At 45.3% G+C, this 15,267-nt stretch overlaps 1 protein-coding gene across 2 annotated transcripts in view; it reads right to left on the bottom strand.

Moving 5' to 3' along the window:
* The window catches only part of LOC109879534 (AT-rich interactive domain-containing protein 3A-like), a 235,878-nt gene that overhangs the window by 52,972 nt on the left and 167,639 nt on the right, over positions 1 to 15,267 (bottom strand). The window lies entirely within an intron of this gene.

The raw sequence follows: 15,267 nt of genomic DNA, 5'->3' as shown, positions 1-15,267 counted from the left end.
TCAGGCTTCCATGCCTTAGCTGGTTCATCAGGCTTCCATGCCTTAGCTGGTTCATCAGGCTTCCATGCCTTAGCTGGTTCATCAGGCTTCCATGCCTTAGCTGGCTCGAGAGGTTATACAGCATTTTAAAAATGTATTTGATTTGATTTAAATCATGCGTTCTGGTACCTCAGAGCACCCCGGGTCACCCCTCCCTCTCTGGCTCACTGTTTGTTCTAGCACCTCTAAATGTACTAAGTAGTTCCTGTCTGTAGAGCTTTGCCGTCTGTGGCAGTCGATTTGCCATAACAGGCTCTGATGCAGCCCGACAGTATGCTCTCAATAATGCTCCTGTGGAACACTGTGAGAGCCCTCTGGGACATGCTGAATTTCTGCCAGCTTCCTGAAGTTGAACAGTAGCTCTTGTTCTTTTTTCACCACGGTGTCCATGTGGTTTGATGATTTCAGCTGCTCGGAGATGTGTTACGCCTCATCTCCACAGTTGATGAGGATGGGGTTGTGCCCAGCCTGGTTCCTCCTGAAGTCCACAATCAGCTCCTTTGTTTTGCTAATGTTGAAGGAAAGGTTGTTCACCTGGCACCACGCTGTCAGAGTTCCTTACTTCCTCACTGTAGGCTGTCTCGTTATTGTTGGAAATCAGGCCTACTACTTTTGTGTTGTCTGCGAACTGGATGATGTAGCTGAAACTGTGTGAGGCCAGGGAGCAGAGGAGGGGACTGAGGACGAACCCTTGTGGGGCCCCAGTGTTGAGGAGGTAATGTTGCCTACCTTCACCACCTGGGGGCGGACTGTCAGGAAGTCCAGGAACCAGTTGCATAGGGAGAAGTTCAGACCCAGGGCTGTGAGCTTTGTCATGAGCTTAGAGGGCACTATGGTATTTAAGGCCGAGCTGTAGTCGGTGAACAGTATCCCCACATATGCATTCCTTTTGTCCCGGTGGGTGAGGGCAGCGTGCAGTATAATGGCGATAGTGTCGTCTGTGGATCTGTCAGGGCGGTAGATGAATTGGAGAGGGTTGAGTGTGTCGGGGAGGGAGGAGGTGATGTGGTCCTTGACTAGACTCTCGAGGGACTTCATGACGACGGAGGTGAGCGCTATGGGTCGGTAGTCATTCAGTTCAGTGACATTCCCTTTCTTGGGCAGGGGGACGTCTTGAAGAAGATGGGGATAGTGGCCTGAGTTAGAGAGATATTAAAAATGTCAGAAAACACAACAGCCAGCTTGTCTGCACATTGTCTGAGGGCGTGGCTTGGGATGCTGTCTCGGGTAGCAGCTTGTGAGGGTTAACACGTTTGAATGACTTACATACGCCCTCCGTGGAGACTGTAAGTACATAGCCCTCATTGTCCCGAGGGGCTCTTCTCGGCAGCTCAGAGTCATCTGTCACCTCGTGTCCAACCCTTGAATAGCTCCTCCACTTTGTCCCTATACTTGTTGTGTTTCGCAATCTTGATCGATATGCTTAGGTCGTATTTGTGCTGTTTAACCAAATGATTGTTTATAAGCAGCATCCCTCTCATTTTGAAAGACACAATGAAAGTTTTGAAAGACACTATCAGTATCACATCATCTGTGCATTTTTATCAATTGTTATCAATTGTTATCATTGATGTTATCCCCAGAGATGATCTGGAACATATTCCAATCCACGTGATCAAAACAGTCTTGGAGCGTGGATTACGATTGGTCGGACCAGCACGGTATAGACATGATCACCGGAACTTCCCTCTTGAGTCTTTGTTTGTAGGCGGGGAGAAGCAAAATGGAGTTGTGGTCAGATTTACTAAAAGGAGGGCAAGAGAGGGCCTTATATGTCGAAAAGGCGTGTAGCAGTGGTCAAGTGTCACCTTCCTGCGAGTTGGATAATCAACGTCTTGGTAATAATTAGGGAGCAGGAAACTCAAATAACTTTCGTTAAAGTCCCACGCAACAGTGAACGCTACCTCCGGGTATGCAGCCTCCATTTTGATTTAGGGTCAAATGAAGATCGTTGAGAGCATTGTTGGTGTCGCCTTGATGCCATGACGATATTCCAAGTCAGGAGAGCAGAAGCTCGCAAGTTCCTCCCAACGTAAAGCAGAGCCCACCAACTTTGTTCTTGCCAGAGAGAGCTCGTTTCCTCTCCGCTCAAAAAACTCGCTGGTTGTATATCATCCGTTTGGATGTCGGAGGAGAGACAATTTTCATCCCAGTCTCACTGTCAGAGTATGTTGCAGAATCTGATGTCCCTCTGGAAGGAAATGCACTTTATGTTGGTGGTTCCTTTATTTTGGCAGTTACCTGTTACTGCAAAGCAGTTGACTATTCCCATTATTATGAATTAAAGCAAAGCAGTTGACTATTCCCATTATTATGAATTAAAGCAAGGCAGTTGACTATTCCCAGTATTCAGGTGAATTAAAGCAAAGCAGTTGACTATTCCCAGTATTCAGGTGAATTAAAGCAAGGCAGTTGACTATTCCCAGTATTCAGGTGAATTAAAGCAAGGCAGTTGACTATTCCCATTATCATGAATTAAAGCAGTAGTCAACAGAGAAGAACGCTAAGGGAAAACCTATTGAAAAGATACAGACACAAGCACTAGCACACCACATACATTGTAATATTGTTGTATGGTGGTATTATACAATTTGCATTGTACATGTTGTATTTTAGATATGAAGTGGTGTAGTAATGTTATATGATGTACTGTTTTATCTGTGATGTAAGTGCTTTAATGTGTTTAGATCCCAGGAAGAGTAGCTGCTGCCTTGGCAGGAACTAATGGGGATCCATAATAAACCCCAGGAAGAGTAGCTGCTGCCTTGGCAGGAACTAATGGGGATCCACAATAAACCCCAGGAAGAGTAGCTGCTGCATTGGCAGGAACTAATGGGGATCCCTAATAAACCCCAGGAAGAGTAGCTACTGCCTTGGCAGGAACTAATGGGGATCCATAATAAACCCCAGGAAGAGTAGCTACTGCCTTGGCAGGAACTAATGGGGATCCATAATAAACCCCAGGAAGAATAGCTGCTGCCTTGGCAGGAACTAATGGGGATCCATAATAAACCCCAGGAAGAGTAGCTACTGCCTTGGCAGGAACTAATGGGGATCCATAATAAACCCCAGGAAGAATAGCTGCTGCCTTGGCAGGAACTAATGGGGATCCATAATAAACCCCAGGAAGAGTAGCTGCTGCCTTGGCAGGAACTAATGGGGATCCATAATAAACCCCAGGTAGAGCAGTCGCTGCCTTGGCAGGAACTAATGGGGATCCATAATAAACCCCAGGAAGAGTAGCTGCTGCCTTGGCAGGAACTAATGGGGATCCATAATAAACCCCAGGAAGAGTAGCTGCTGCCTTGGCAGGAACTAATGGGGATCCATAATAAATCCCAGGAAGAGTAGCTGCTGCCTTGGCAGGAACTAATGGGGATCCATAATAAACCCCCAGGAAGAGTAGCTGCTGCCTTGGCAGAAACTAATGGGGATCCATAATAAATCCCAGGAAGAGTAGCTGCTGCCTTGGCAGGAACTAATGGGGATCCATAATAAACCCCAGGAAGAGTAGCTGCTGCCTTGGCAGGAACTAATGGGGATCCATAATAAACCCCAGGAAGAGTAGCTGCTGCCTTGGCAGGAACTAATGGGGATCCATAATAAACCCCAGGAAGAGTAGCTGCTGCCTTGGCAGGAACTAATGGGGATCCATAATAAACCCCAGGAAGAGTAGCTGCTGACTTGGCAGGAACTAATGGGGATCCATAATAAACCCCAGGAAGAATAGCTGCTGCCTTGGCAGGAACTAATGGGGATCCATAATAAACCCCAGGAAGAGTAGCTGCTGCCTTGGCAGGAACTAATGGAGATCCATAATAAACCCCAGGAAGAGTAGCTGCTGCCTTGGCAGGAACTAATGGGGATCCATAATAAACCCCAGGAAGAGTAGCTGCTGCCTTGGCAGGAACTAATGGGGATCCATAATAAACCCCAGGAAGAGTAGCTGCTGCCTTGGCAGGAACTAATGGGGATCCATAATAAACCCCAGGAAGAGTAGCTGCTGACTTGGCAGGAACTAATGGGGATCCATAATAAACCCCAGGAAGAATAGCTGCTGCCTTGGCAGGAACTAATGGGGATCCATAATAAACCCCAGGAAGAGTAGCTGCTGCCTTGGCAGGAACTAATGAGGATCCATAATAAACCCCAGGAAGAGTAGCTGCTGCCTTGGCAGGAACTAATGGGGATCCATAATAAACCCCAGGAAGAATAGCTGCTGCCTTGGCATGAACTAATGGGGATCCATAATAAACCCCAATAAGAGTAGCTGCTGCCTTGGCAGGAACTAATGGGGATCCATAATAAACCCCAGGAAGAGTAGCTGCTGACTTGGAAGGAACTAATGGGGATCCATAATAAACCCCAGGAAGAATAGCTGCTGCCTTGGCAGGAACTAATGGGGATCCATAATAAACCCCAGGAAGAATAGCTGCTGCCTTGGCATGAACTAATGGGGATCCATAATAAACCCCAGGAAGAGTAGCTGCTGCCTTGGCAGGAACTAATGGGGATCCATAATAAACCCCAGGAAGAGTAGCTGCTGACTTGGCAGGAACTAATGGGGATCCATAATAAACCCCAGGAAGAATAGCTGCTGCCTTGGCAGGAACTAATGGGGATCCATAATAAACCCCAGGAAGAATAGCTGCTGCCTTGGCAGGAACTAATGGGGATCCATAATAAACCCCAGGAAGAGTAGCTGCTGCCTTGGCAGGAACTAATGGGGATCCATAATAAACCCCAGGAAGAGTAGCTGATGGGGATCAAATACACATTGAACCTTTGGAGACCAAGGCCTCTTTTTCTAGTGAGACGTGGAGGAGCATGTCAACAGTTTAGAAGTTCAAAAAACATACAACATACTAAAACCATAAAATACTCCAATCAATTTATGAAGAAATCACATTCCTCAACACGACCAACAACTTGAACTGACCTGGAGGCAACCAGAGAGTTCTGCAGATCATTCCATACAAGGGGAACAAAAAAAACTAAATAGCAGATTTCCCTAATTCTGTGGAGATCAAGAGTTGACCTCTAGAGTTAACTCTGTGATGGGGTCTGGTGACTCGTATGTCTGTAATTTAACATTGAAATAGATTACTGTATAGGGGAGGCTTAATAAACATAAAGAGAGCAGAGCATGGATCTACAAGATAGAGGGCCAGCCTACTTGCTGATACAAACTGCAGTGATGTGTACTGAAACTGAAAGTATGTAACTTTGATCATTCAAACAGGTTGAGTGCTTGGTGTGGAACATCCCACATACAGTGGCTTGCGAAAGTATTCACCCCCCTTGGCATTTTTCCTATTTTGTTGCCTTTACAACCTGGAATTAAAATATATTTTTTGGGGGGGGTTGTATCATTTGATTTTCACAACATGCCTACCACTTTGAAGATGCAAAATATTTAATATTGTGAAACAAGCAAGAAATATGACAAAAAAAAACGATTACAGCTGCAAGTCTCTTGGGATTTGTCTCTATAAGCTTGGCACATCTAGCCACTGGGATGTCTGCCCATTCTTCAAGGCAAAACTGCCCCAGCTCCTTCAAGTTTGATGGGTCCTGCTGGTGTACAGTAATCTTTAAGTCATGCGACATATTCTCAATTGGATTGAGGTCTGGGCTTTGACTAGGCCATTCCAAGACATTTAAATGTTTCCCCTTAAACCAGCCGAGTATTGCTTTAGCAGTATGCTTAGGGTCATTGCCCTGCTGGAGGGCTAACCACCGTCCCTGTCTCAAATCTCTTGAAGACTGAAACAGATTTCCCTCAATAATTTATTTGTATTCAGTGCCATCATTCCTTCAATTCGGACCAGTTACCCAGTCCCTGCCGATGAAAAACATCCCCACAGATTGATGCTGCCACCACCATGCTTCACTGTGGGGATGTTGTTCTCGGGGTGATGATAGGTGTTGGGTTTCCGCCAGACATAGCGTTTTCCTTGATGGCCAAAACACTACATTTTAGTCCCATCTAACCAGAGAACCTAACCAGAGAACCTTCTTCCAGAGTCTCCCACATGCCTTTTGACGAACACCAAACATGTTTGAATATATCTTTCTTTAAGCAATGTCTTTTTTCTGACCACTTTTCCATAAAACCCATCTCTGTGGAGTGTACGGCTTAAAGTGGTCCTATGGACAGACACTCCAATCTCCGCTGTGGAGCTTTGCAGCTCCTTCAGGGTTATCTTTGGTCTCTTTGTTGCCTCTGATTAATGCCCTCCTTGCCTGGTCCGTGAGTTTTGGTGGGCGACCCTCTCTTGGCAGGTTTGTTGTGATACCATGTTCTTTCCATTTTTTAATAATGGATTTAATGGCACTCCATGGGATGTTCAAAGTTTCAAATATTTTTTTATAACCCAACCATGATATGTACTTCGCCACAACTTTGTCCGTGACCTGTTTGGAGAGCTCCTTGGTCTTCATGGTGCCACTTGCTTGGTGGCACTCTAAGAGTCAAGGTAGTGATTCTTAATGCAGGCGGTGCAGCTACAGTCGGCAGTCCAGCAAAGTGACTGTGATTATAGTATGCTACTGACTGTCAGATAGTAGTTACTCTGCAGTCAAATGAATAGGATTTGGTTCATCACAGCCTTCCTGTAGGAAGATGAGCATCGCTGCAGTGAATCAAGGATACTAAACAATGACTGGATCAATACAGGGACATTCTGGACTCATCATGTGATGTCACTAACACCAACGAATCTACACTAAATATAGGTGTGTGTGTGTGTGTGTGTGTGTGTGTGTGTGTGTGTGTGTGTGTGTGTGTGTGTGTGTGTGTGTGTGTGTGTGTGTGTTTGTGTGTGTGTGTGTGCGTGTGTGTGTCAAATCAAATCAAGTTCTAATCAAATCAAGTTGTTTACCAACAACACCTGTTGTTTACCAAGCATTTCACTGTTAGTCTAAATCTGTTGTTTACCAAGCATTTCGCTGTTAGTCTATACCAAACAGTGAAATGCTATAGAGAAATAATATTAACGTCATAATAAATCCACAATGAGGAACGATAACTTGGTACTATGCACAGAGTACCAGTACTGAGTCAATGATAACTTGGTACTATACCCAGAGTACCAGTACTGAGTCTATGATAACTTGGTACTATACACAGAGTACCAGTACTGAGTCTATGATAACTTGGTACTATACACAGAGTACCAGTACTGAGTCTATGATAACTTGGTTATATACACAGAGTACCAGTACTGAGTCTATGATAACTTGGTTATATACACAGAGTACCAGTACTGAGTCAATTGGCTGTAACGTGGTATCAGTACTGAGTCAATGTGCAGGGTACGAGGTAATTGAAGTAGATATGTACATGTAGGTAGGGGTGAAGTGACTAGACAACAGGATAGATAATAGACAGTAACAGCAGTATACTGTAGGTAGGGGTAAAGGATAGATAATAGACAGTAACAGCAGTATACTGTAGGTAGGGGTAACGGATAGATAATAGACAGTAACAGCAGTATACTGTAGGTAGGGGTAAAGGATAGATAATAGACAGTAACAGCAGTATACTGTAGGTAGGGGTAAAGGATAGATAATAGACAGTAACAGCAGTATACTGTAGGTAGGGGTAAAGGATAGATAATAGACAGTAACAGCAGTATACTGTAGGTAGGGGTAAAGGATAGATAATAGACAGTAACAGCAGTATACTGTAGGTAGGGGTAAAGGATAGATAATAGACAGTAACAGCAGTATACGTGATGAGTCAAAAGAGAAGGGTCAATGCAGAAAATACAGGAGGCTATTGATAAACTTCCTCGGTGTAGTTTAGATGAACTCTCTTGGTAAATAGTATGGTCTACAGTTTATCATGAGTTATTCTAAGAACCTCGAGACTTCCTTAATATTGTTGTTAACTAAGAGACCCTGAGCTTCCCGACACCACTGTTCTATGCTGCCGATGTATCGAAAAAACAGCTAGAGGTAAACTCAGCAAAAAAAATAAACATCCTCTCACTGACAACTGTGTTTATTTTCAGCAAACTTAACATGTGTAAATATTTCTATGAACATAACAAGATTCAACAACTGAGACATAAACTGAACACGTTCCACAGACATGTGACTAACAGAAATTGATTAATGTGTCCCTGAACAAAGGGGGGGGGAATCAAAAGTAACAGTCAGTATCTGCTTAATCAGCTTAATCACTGCAGCACTTAATGGACTGCACCAGATTAGACTGCACCAGATTAGACTGCACCAGATTGGACTGCACCAGATTAGACTGCACCAGATTAGACTGCACCAGATTGGACTGCACCAGATTAGACTGCACCAGATTGGACTGCACCAGATTAGACTGCACCAGATTAGACTGCACCAGATTGAATTGCATCAGATTAGACTGCACCAGATTGGACTGCACCAGATTGGACTGCACCAGATTAGACTGCACCAGATTAGACTGCACCAGATTGGACTGCACCAGATTTCCAAGTTCTTACTGTGAGATGTTACCCCACTCTTCCACCTAGTTCCCGGACATTTCTGGGGGGGGGGCCTTGCCCTCACCCTCCGATCCAACAGATCCCAGACGTGGGATATTACACTTCTTCAGCAAAAAGTACAGAGATGGTTTCTGTATTTTGAAAACTTGAGTGCTGACAAGCAAAACATTTTGGGACAATGTCAACAATTGTCTCACAAAACAGATATATCAAAATATATATTTGGGGTGGAATTTTCCTTTAACATTACAGCAATTTCACCTACAGTCCTCCACTCTACCAACTGAGCTATCGAAGGGTGACAAATGTGGTTAAATGCCATCACCTAGATGGTCAGAGGTTCGGCAGAAGCATATGTTCCCTTTAAGAAATGATTCTGCTGAGTTTGGTGGTGTCTTGGAGCTGCTGAGGATTGCCCCCAGGTCTTCGTACGTTCAACTAATGCTCTATTCCTCTGAGCTACATCCCCTTAGATTGCAAGTAGTTGCATTTGGGAATAGACAAAAAGTGAGCCGAGGAATAAAATCGCTGTTTAGCCCCCTCACTGCGAAATGTCTTTTTCTCTGTCCCTGTTGGTCTAGTGGTTAAGATTTGGTTCATTTACCACCGCGGCCTGGGTTTGATTCCCGCTCAGGGAATGGCTTGCGTTTAAAATGCATGTTCTCCTTAAAACACCGTGTATGATACTGTCATTGTTCAGAGCTGACAGGAAAAATTACTTTAATTAAAAACAGGGATTTGTAAAGACGGTAGCCTATAAGGTTCATTTTTTGTTTGTGTTTGTTTACACAGGGAATTCACTTTATAACTCGCCGGGACTGAATGTGTTCACTGTGGAAAAGACCGATTTATAACATAAGTCGCTGCACTGCAGTACATCCTGATTGAAGTCTGACTTTCTGAACAGAAAACTCAAGCTGAGTCCACTTGAATCCATTCATCCACTGTTTCAAATATAAACCTCACTGCAGTGCATCCTGATTGAAGTCTGACTTTCTGAACAGAATGTAAACACCGGTGCAGTACATTTCTGTCTAAACTTTATGAGTAGAATGCAGTCCAGCAGTCCCCCTCACCATACAATCTATGAATTAGGTTCAGATATCCATGTGTAACTCACACTGGGTTAGGATTCGTGATAAATACAGTGGAAGTACCTGGATTTCTGCATAAATTGGTCGTCAAATTAGATCTCAATCTTCATCTAAGTCCCAACAGTAGACAAACACAGTGTGCTTAAACTAATAACACACAAATTATTGTATTTTTCTTGTCTATATTGAGTACATCATTTAAACATTCACAGTGTAGGTTGTAAAAAGTATGTGAACCTCCCTAGTCTAATGACTTCTCCAAAAGCTAATTGGAGTCAGGAGTCAGCTAACCTGGAGTCTAATCAATGAGACGAGATTGGAGATGTTGGTTAGAGCTGCCTTGCCCTATAAAAAACACTCACAAAATGTGAGTTTGCTATTCACAAGAAGCATTGCCTGATGTGAACCATGCCTCGAACAGAAGAGATCTCAGAAGACCTATGATTAAGAATTGTTGACTTGCATAAAGCTGGAAAGGGTTACAAAAGTATCTCTAAAAGCCTTGATGTTCTTCAGTCCATGGTAAGACAAATTGTCTACAAATGGAGAAAGTTCAGCACTGTTGCTACTCTCCCTAGGAGTGGCCATCCTCCAAAGTTGACTGCAAGAGCACAGCGCAGAATGCTCAATGGGGTTAAGAAGAATCCTAGAGTGTCAGCTAAAGACTTACAGAAATCTCTGGAACATGCTAACATCTCTGTTGACGAGTCTACGATACGTAAAACACTAAACAAGAATGGAGTTCATGGGAGGACCCCACGGAAGAAGCCACTACTGTCCAAAAAAAAACATCGCTCCTCGTCTGAAGTTTGCAAAAGTGCACCTGGATGTTCAGCATGACTAGCAAAATATTCTGTGGACAGACGAAACTACAGTTGATTTGTTTGGAAGGATCACAAACCACCATGTGTGAAGCACGACTGGCAAAATATTCTGTGGACAGACGAAACTACAGCTGATTTGTTTGGAAGGAACACAGACCACCATGTGTGAAGAGAAAAAAGGCCCAGCACACCAACATCAAACGACCCAAAACACAGAAGTAAATCAACAACAGAATGGCTTCAACAGAAGAAAATACACCTTCTGGAGTGTCCCAGTCAGAGTCCTGACCTCAACCCAATTTAAAATGCTGTGGAATGACCTTAAGAGTGGTTCATACCAGACATCCCAAGATTATTGCTGAACTGAAACAGTTTTGTAAAGAGGATTGGTCCAAAATTCCTCCTGACCGTTGTGCAGGTCTGATCCACAACTACAGAAAACGTTTGGTTGAGGTTTTTACTGCCAATGGAGGGTCACCCAGTTATTAAATCCAAGGGTTCACATATATTTTCTAGCCACCGTGAAATTGAAAGCCAGTATCTTTGATCAGTGACCTTTCCTCGGCCAAGCGTACAGAAGAATTTAGACTAACCAAATGTGACACATGATAAAAAGTTGACCACCTCACAGCCTCAATCTACTAGGGTATCCCTCCACCTTATCTCTCTCCCAGAGACTGACTGGCCCTGTGCTGTAGAGACTGACTGGCCATGTGGTGTATCCCTCCGCCTTATCTCTCTCCCAGAGACTGACTGGCCCTGTGGTGTATCCCTCCGCCTCATCTCTCTCCTAGAGACTGACTGGCCCTGTGGTGTATCCCTCCGCCTCATCTCTCTCCTAGAGACTGACTGGCCCTGTGCTGTAGAGACTGACTGGCCCTGTGCTGTAGAGACTGACTGGCCCTGTGCTGTAGAGACTGACTGGCCCTGTGCTGTAGAGACTGACTGGCCCTGTGCTGTAGAGAATGACTGGCCCTGTGGTGTAAAGACTGACTGGCCCTGTGCTGTAGAGACTGACTGGCCCTGTGGTGTAGAGACTGACTGTCCCTGTGGTGTAAAGACTGACTGGCCCTGTGCTGTAGAGAATGACTGGCCCTGTGGTGTAGAGACTGACTGGCCCTGTGCTGTAGAAACTGACTGGCCCTGTGCTGGAGAGACTGACTGGCCCCGTGCTGGAGAGACCAACGAGCCCTGTGCTGGAGAGACCGACGGGCCCTGTACTGGAGAGACCGACAGGCCCTGTGCTGGAGAGACTAACGGGCCCTGTGCTGGAGAGACCGACGGGCCCTGTGCTGGAGAGACTAACGGGCCCTGTGCTGGAGAGACTAACGGGCCCTGTGCTGGAGAGACCGACGGGCCCTGTGCTGGAGAGACTAACGGGCCCTGTGCTGGAGAGACCGACGGGCCCTGTGCTGGAGAGACCAACGGGCCCTGTGCTGGAGTATGGATATGGAGCATGTCCCTTTCAACCCATGAAACATGTTTAGCCTCTCAGTCAAATAGGAAACTGTCAAATGTTCCACAGGATGCTATAGATAGTATGTATTTCTAATGGAAACGCCAATATGAAAAAGATGTTGAATAAATCAAACCAGGGTTCTGAGAACCTAGAACACACAAGCTGTTCTGTTGATGGAACACACAAGGTGGTCTGTTGATGGAACACACAAGGTGTTCTGTTGATGGAACACACATGGTGTTCTGTTGATGGAACACACAAGGTGTTCTGTTGATGGAACACACATGGTGTTCTGTTGATGGAACACACAAGGTGGTCTGTTGATGGAACACACATGGTGTTCTGTTGATGGAACACACAAGGTGTTCTGTTGATGGAACACACAAGGTGGTCTGTTGATGGAACACACAAGGTGGTCTGTTGATGGAACACACACAGTGTTCTGTTGATGGAACACACATGGTGTTCTGTTGATGGAACACACAAGGTGTTCTGTTGATGGAACACACATGGTGTTCTGTTGATGGAACACACAAGGTGGTCTGTTGATGGAACACACACGGTGTTCTGTTGATAGAACACACAAGGTGGTCTGTTGATGGAACACACACGGTGTTCTGTTGATGGAACACACATGGTGTTCTGTTGATGGAACACACAAGGTGTTCTGTTGATGGAACACAAGGTGTTCTGTTGATGGAACACACATGGTGTTCTGTTGATGGATGTCAGACTGCGTAACGTTACATAATATTATATCTATGTTAAAGAACACAGACTAACTATGATCCTGTAGAGACAGAGCAAACACTCTTAGGAAAAAGGGTTCCAAAAGGGTTCTTCGGCTGTCCCCATAGGAGAACCCTCTTTGGTTCCAGGTAGAACCCTTTCTGGTTCCAAGTAGAACTATCTTGGGTTCCACTTTTCCACAGAACCATCTGTGGAAAAGGGTCTACATGGAACTCAAAAGGTTCTACCTGGAACCATAAAGGGTTCTTCACATGGTTATCCTATGGTGACAGCCAAACAACCCTTTTAGGTTCTAGCACCTTTTTTCTAAGATTGTAGGTTACTGTATAAGAAAGAGAGCATCATCTTAACAACCTGAACAACGCATGCACACACACACACACACTTACTACAAACCTCTCTCGTTCAAACCCGTCTGAGATCCCAAGCTATGAGAGACACACAGATTTGCCTCTTTGTTTATGATTTATTTTATTTGAACCTTTTATATCACATGCAAGTCAGTTAACAACAAATTATTATTCACAATGACGGGCCTACCTCGGCCAAACCCGGACGACGCTGGGCCAATTGTATGCCGCCCTATGGGACTCCCAATCACGGCCGGATGTGATGCAGCCTGGATTCGAACCAGGGACTGTAGTGACGCCTCTAGCACTGAGATGCAGTGCCCTAGACCGCTGCGCCACTCGGGAGCCCAAAACGGGCTTGGCATGCTGTGGAGTGTAAAGAGACAACTACAGGCCTGTTTCATGTTGCCGTAGGTAGGAGTCCTCCACTGTAAACACATTACCATCCTGACCTGGCCCCCAAGCACACCAAGGAAGCATTCAATCAATGGACATGATCACATGTTTTTTCTTTTTTTTAACCTTTATTTAACTAGGCAAGTCAGTTAAGAACAAATTCTTATTTTCAATGACAGCCTAACGGGGAACAGTGGGTGTTCTGCCTGTTCAGGGGCAGAACGACAGATTTTGTACCTTGTCAGCTCGGGGATTTGAACTTGCAACCTTTCAGTTACTAGTCCAATGCTCTAACCACTAGGCTACCTGCTGGTTACTAGTCCAACACTAACCACTAGGCTACCTGCTGGTTACTAGTCCAACACTAACCACTAGGCTACCTGCTGGTTACTAGTCCAACACTCTAACCACTAGGCTACCTGCTGGTTACTAGTCCAATGCTCTAACCACTAGGCTACCTGTTGGTTACTAGTCCAATGCTCTAACCACTAGGCTACCTGCTGGTTACTAGTCCAATGCTCTAACCACTAGGCTACCTGCTGGTTACTAGTCCAATGCTCTAACCACTAGGCTACCTGCTGGTTACTAGTCCAACACTCTAACCACTAGGCTACCTGCTGGTTACTAGTCCAATGCTCTAACCACTAGGCTACCTGCTGGTTACTAGTCCAATGCTCTAACCATTAGGCTACCTGCTGGTTACTAGTCCAATGCTCTAACCACTAGGCTACCTGCTGGTTACTAGTCCAATGCTCTAACCACTAGGCTACCTGCTGGTTACTAGTCCAACACTCTAACCACTAGGCTACCTGCTGGTTACTAGTCCAATGCTCTAACCACTAGGCTACCTGCTGGTTACTAGTCCAATGCTCTAACCACTAGGCTACCTGCTGGTTACTAGTCCAACACTAACCACTAGGCTACCTGCTGGTTACTAGTCCAACACTAACCACTAGGCTACCTGCTGGTTACTAGTCCAACACTCTAACCACTAGGCTACCTGCTGGTTACTAGTCCAATGCTCTAACCACTAGGCTACCTGCTGGTTACTAGTCCAATGCTCTAACCACTAGGCTACCTGCTGGTTACTAGTCCAATGCTCTAACCACTAGGCTACCTGCTGGTTACTAGTCCAATGCTCTAACCACTAGGCTACCTGCTGGTTACTAGTCCAATGCTCTAACCACTAGGCTACCTGCTGGTTACTAGTCCAACACTCTAACCACTAGGCTACCTGCTGGTTACTAGTCCAATGCTCTAACCACTAGGCTACCTGCTGGTTACTAGTCCAATGCTCTAACCACTAGGCTACCTGCTGGTTACTAGTCCAATGCTCTAACCACTAGGCTACCTGCTGGTTACTAGTCCAATGCTCTAACCACTAGGCTACCTGCTGGTTACTAGTCCAACACTCTAACCACTAGGCTACCTGCTGGTTACTAGTCCAATGCTCTAACCACTAGGCTACCTGCTGGTTACTAGTCCAATGCTCTAACCACTAGGCTACCTGCTGGTTACTAGTCCAACACTCTAACCACTAGGCTACCTGCTGGTTACTAGTCCAACACTAACCACTAGGCTACCTGCTGGTTACTAGTCCAACACTAACCACTAGGCTACCTGCTGGTTACTAGTCCAACACTCTAACCACTAGGCTACCTGCTGGTTACTAGTCCAACACTCTAACCACTAGGCTACCTGCTGGTTACTAGTCCAACACTCTAACCACTAGGCTACCTGCTGGTTACTAGTCCAATGCTCTAACCACTAGGCTACCTGCTGGTTACTAGTCCAACACTCTAACCACTAGGCTACCTGCTGGTTACTAGTCCAATGCTCTAACCACTAGGCTACCTTTCGGTTACT

Source organism: Oncorhynchus kisutch, linkage group LG8, assembly GCF_002021735.2.
Source record: "Oncorhynchus kisutch isolate 150728-3 linkage group LG8, Okis_V2, whole genome shotgun sequence".
Classification (NCBI taxonomy): Eukaryota; Metazoa; Chordata; class Actinopteri; order Salmoniformes; family Salmonidae; genus Oncorhynchus; species Oncorhynchus kisutch.
The sequence above is the reverse complement of the archived record's forward strand: the minus strand, read 5'-3'. Positions and strand labels throughout refer to the sequence as shown.